General features: G+C 37.8%; 1 long non-coding RNA gene across 1 annotated transcript; it reads left to right on the top strand.

Moving 5' to 3' along the window:
* The first annotated feature begins 1,405 nt into the window (after positions 1-1,405).
* On the top strand, positions 1,406-2,023 carry LOC130912879 (uncharacterized). The gene is made up of 2 exons (XR_009062658.1): positions 1,406-1,695; positions 1,817-2,023. It is a non-coding gene; the product is annotated as an uncharacterized LOC130912879 (long non-coding RNA).
* Positions 2,024-5,010: the final 2,987 nt, after the last annotated feature.

The raw sequence follows: 5,010 nt of genomic DNA, 5'->3' as shown, positions 1-5,010 counted from the left end.
AGGTTCTCGTGTTTGGAGGAGAAAGAATACTGAATTGCATCCGAACAACACCATACCCACTGTGGACCAGGACGACTGATCTGTCTAAAGGAAAGAATGAATGGGGCCATGTATCGAGAAATTTTGAGTGAAAATCTCCTTCCATCAACAAGGGGATTGAAGATGAAACGTGGCTTAGTCTTTCAGCATGACAATGATCCCAAACACACAGCCAGGGCAACAAAGGAGTGGCTTTGTAGGAAGCAATTTAAGGTCCTGGAGTGGCCTAGCCAGTCTCCAGATCTCAACCCCATAGAAAATCTGTGGAGGGAGTTGAAAGTCCGTGTTGCCCAACGACAGCTCTAAAACATCACTGCTCCAGAGGAGATCTGCATGGAGGAATGGGCCAAAATACCAGCAACAGTGTGTGAAAAGCTCGTGAAGAGTTACAGAAAATGCTTGGCCTCCGTTATTGCCAAAAAAGGGTACATAACAAAGTATTGAAATGAACTTTTGGTATTGACCAAATGCTTATTTTCCACCATGATTTGCAAATACTTTAAAAATCAAACAATGTGATTTTCTGTTTTTTTTCCCCACATTCTGTCTCTCATGGTTGAGGTTTACCCATGTTGACAATTATAGGCTCTCTCTAATTTTTTCAAGTGGGAGAACTTGCACAATTAGTGGTTGACTAAATACTTATTTGCCCCACTGTATCTGAATATAATACTTTGCTAGTTGGTAAAGACGATGATGTTTTTTCAAAGAAACATTTAAAATTGTTGTTAGATCAATGCAAATAAAAATATACCAGTCTGGCTGTTTATAACGAATGATTATTAGTTTTTGTGACGTGAGGAGTAAATGTTAGGCTTGCATCCCATCTCATCAGTCAAAATGTCGCCACAGTATTACATGTAGACTGCCTTTTCCTTGCTGCTCTAACACATTATACTGTATAACTAGCTACAACTGCACATTTGGTTATTTTGTTTCATCATCTTTTGTGTAGACTTTATTTTTTGCTATCAAAATGTGCCATTCAGAAATAAATGAGCAGTGTTAATGTTTAAAAAAAACAAAGATGTGACCAGTGTTGTTAATAACAGCGTTACAATATAACGGCGTTACTAACGGCGTTATTTTTTTCAGTAATGAGTAATCTAATTAATTACTTTTCTCATCTTGGCAACGCCGTTACCGTTACTGAGGCGGGAAAGGCGTGCGTTACTATGCGTTACTAAGTTGGTTGAATAAAAAAAAAGTCTGAGAGAAAAGGACTCACGGGGACGAGAGCAGAGCAGGAGTGGGGAAGACGCCGTTGCAACCGCGATGCTAGGTGGCTTCAATAGGGAATGGGACGTACTACGTCATTGTTTGGACCCGCCTCCATGCTGGCAATATAATTCACTTCCGGGCCGGCAGAGTCAATGCGGATTGTAACGTGTGGTAGTGCTAAGCTAACTCTTTCGGTGTTTTAGAAAGAAAATATGGGTGCTTATTGTTGCGTTACCGGGTGCAACAGCGTCTCCTACGACAAAAAAAGGGGTTAGGAAAAATGGACTCACTTTTCACCGTTTTCCTGCATGGAGGACCAAATATCAGATCACGAAGGTACGACGGATGGCTGGATTGCAGCGGTTCGTCGGAAAAGCATTTCTTATGATCATATTTCTGCTGGAATGAGAGTGTATTCCCCTCATCTCTACTCTTGTAAGTTGAACGATTTATCCGTTTTGGTTTCAATACGTTTTTTTTTTTCTTTACTGTTGTGTAAATCTGCCTCGGTAGCAATGCTAACCTACTCCTCCTCACCTACCTGTTGTGTTACTAGGAAAACCTGCATATGAAATGCTGACAACACATCCCGATTGGTCACCATATCTCTTCTTGGGTTATTCTGAGGTCAAGCGCACCACATCGGAGCGTTATGAGAGGTTGGAAAGGCGAAGAGTGCACGCTGAAACTTCAGTTTGCTCTGCTCTTACAAACACAATCCCAAGTGTTGTTATGAAAAGTCAATAAAATATGAATACCAAAACATGAGTTGAACAATTTCTTGACAAACTGTAACTGCTTGTTGTTTACTTCAAGTCTTCATAATAAACAGGTGTAATAATTACAAAGTCAGGTGACTTAATTTTGTTATTCTATTTGGAATATGCATTGACAATTTTTGGACAGTGTTGTAGACAAGAACTGGGACTGATAAGTTGCAATAGATTTATTTCAAGTAATGCAATTTCTCCAATACGATATTTGAATTGACAGTTTAAAATCTTTAAATTAGTGCAAACAAGGCCCACCCTCTGACGGTGGCAGCAAATATTATATAATTATAAGTAATACACAAATACTAGATCACAATAAACGTGTCTTTGTCAAAGCAGTTTAAAACACTATTTACTGGCCTTGGGTAAATTGCCAGACAGGATAAATATGTGCTTTAAAGTTCTTGCATTTCCATTTTAAGTATTGCAAGTACTAGTCTCCAACACAGTATTTGAACTGACAGTTTAAAATCATTTTAGTACAAAATGGCCCACACTCTGGCAGGGGGCAGCAAATATTATAATACATAATACATTATAAAAAGCTATATACTATATAAATACAAGATCACAACAAAACCTGTATTTTTCAAAGCAGTTAAAAAACATCCAGTGGCCTTAGGTAAATAAACGTGTATAAATATGTACTTTACAGTTCTTGCATTTCTATTTTAGGTATTGCAACTTTTCCAACACTATTTGAATTGACAGTCTAAAGTCTACATTATTGCAAATAAGAATATTATAAATGAAAAATAATAATAGAATATATAAATTCAACATTACAATGAAACGTGTCTTTGTCAAAGTGGTTAAAAAAAACGTCACTGGCCATAGTTAAATAGCCAGGCAGAATAAATATGTGCATTAAAGTTCTTGCATTTTCACAAGTTAAAAGCCCGCAGTTCATCGACGAGAAGGGCAGACCCAGATGGCGTCTGCTGCAGGGGCTTGTTTGAGTCCGACACAGGACAAATGGAACCACTCCATTGAACAAATTTTCTTTGTCAAATGATCCAAGAAGAGAGATGGTGACCAATCGGGATGTGTTGTCAGCAGGTTTACCTAGGAACACAACAGGTAGGTGAGTCGTAGTAGGCGAGCATTGCTACCGAGGCAGATTTACACAACGGTGTAAAAAAACAAAAACGTATTGAAACCAAAAGTGGATAAATCGTTCAACTTACAAGAGTAGAGATGACAGGAACACACTCTCATTCCAGCAGAAATATGATCATAAGAAATGCTTTTCCGACGAACCGCTGCAATCCAGCCATCCGTCGTACCTTCGTGATCTGATATTTGGTCCTCCATGCAGGAAAACGGTGAAAAGTGAGTCCATTTTTCCTCACCCCTTTTTTTGTCGTACGAGACGCTGTTGCACCCGGTAACGCAACAATAAAGCACCCATATTTTCTTTCTAAAACACCGAAAGAGTTAGCTTAGCACTATCACACGTTACAATCCGCATTGACTCTGCCGGCCCGGAAGTGAATTATATTGCCAGCATGGAGGCGGGTCCAAACAATGACGTAGTACGTCCCATTCCCTATAATACCTGACTGCAGCCATAGCCGACAAACTACGCCCACATGACACGGTAGATATCATATTATAGAACTAGATGCTAATGACAGACACTGCTGCATTGCCAACATGTTTTAAGGACTACATGCGTTTGTAAACAGCCGCCATCTTAAAGCAGTAGACCTCTCAGGAACTTAGGAAGGCCCTGATGTAGAGATCCTTCCTAGCGAACCTAAGTAATTTTTTAAAATCTAAAATGCTCCTAAATCGGCAAAATCTTAACTTAAATCTATCTTTAAATGATGAAACAGTTTTAAAACTTACACATGTTTAAAGTAGACAGAAGGGAACTAATGCAATAACGGGAGAAATTTTAACAACTTTAACGATTGATTCACAACTTTAAATGACTTCCACACATAGCAAAGGTTACTAGCTAGTTATCGCAATACCCTTGTGTCTAGTTAAGTGGAGGGTAAAGAATTGGGCTAGGGCCAATTGTCCCCCAAACCCTTTAAGCTTCACATTGTGTGACCTGTGTTTTTTTTTTTTTTTTTTTTTTTTTTTTTGAGAAAAAAAAATAAAAAATCACTAGTTACTTTGCCAAGTAACTAATTACTCTTACATTCAGGTAACTGAGTTACTAACGCAATTACTTTTTGGGAGAAGTAATTTGTAACTGTAATTACTTTTTTAAAGTAAAATTAACAACACTGCATGGCACTAAATGCGTTAGTAGACAGCCGCCATCTTAAAGCAGTAGACTTTTTAGGACGGCTCTGTTGTAGAGAACCTTCCTAGCGAACCTAAGTAACTTTTTATCTAAACTACTTCTAAATCGGCAAAATCTTGACTTGAATCTATCTTTAAATGATGAAACAGTTTTAAAACTTTCATATGTCGAAAGTAGAGAGAAGGGAACAAATGCAATAATGGCAGCAATTTTAACAACTTTTAACAGTTGATTCAGGGTAAAGGGTAAATTTGGGTCAAGAATTGGGCTCGGGCCAATTGTACCAAAAACCTTCACAAAAAACTTCACATAGTGTGGCCAATTTTTTTTTTTTTTTTTTTTTTTTTGAGGGGAAAAAAAAAAAAAAGTAATTATCACAAATTACTTTGCCAAGTAACTAATTACTCTTACATTCAGGTAATTGAGTTACTAACGCAATTACTTTTTGGGAGAAGTAATTTGTAACTATAATTAATTACTTTTTTTCAGTAAGATTAACAACACTGGATGTGACAATCATAGTTGGAGGTCTGCTTGAAAACTGACTTTCCATTGTTAAACTGAAAATTGGACATTCTTCATAGGATTCTTTTCCAACTCTCCTTTTGCACATGTTCAGCCTGAGTACAAAGGCTGAAATGTGTGAGGCCAAAAAAACCACAACTGTTTGAACATCCTGAACCAACCATTCGACCTGCAGCAAATAGTTGTCATTTA

The sequence above is a fragment of the Corythoichthys intestinalis genome, chromosome 3 (assembly GCF_030265065.1).
Source record: "Corythoichthys intestinalis isolate RoL2023-P3 chromosome 3, ASM3026506v1, whole genome shotgun sequence".
Taxonomy (NCBI): domain Eukaryota; kingdom Metazoa; phylum Chordata; class Actinopteri; order Syngnathiformes; family Syngnathidae; genus Corythoichthys; species Corythoichthys intestinalis.
This window is presented reverse-complemented; position numbering and strand designations above follow the sequence as displayed.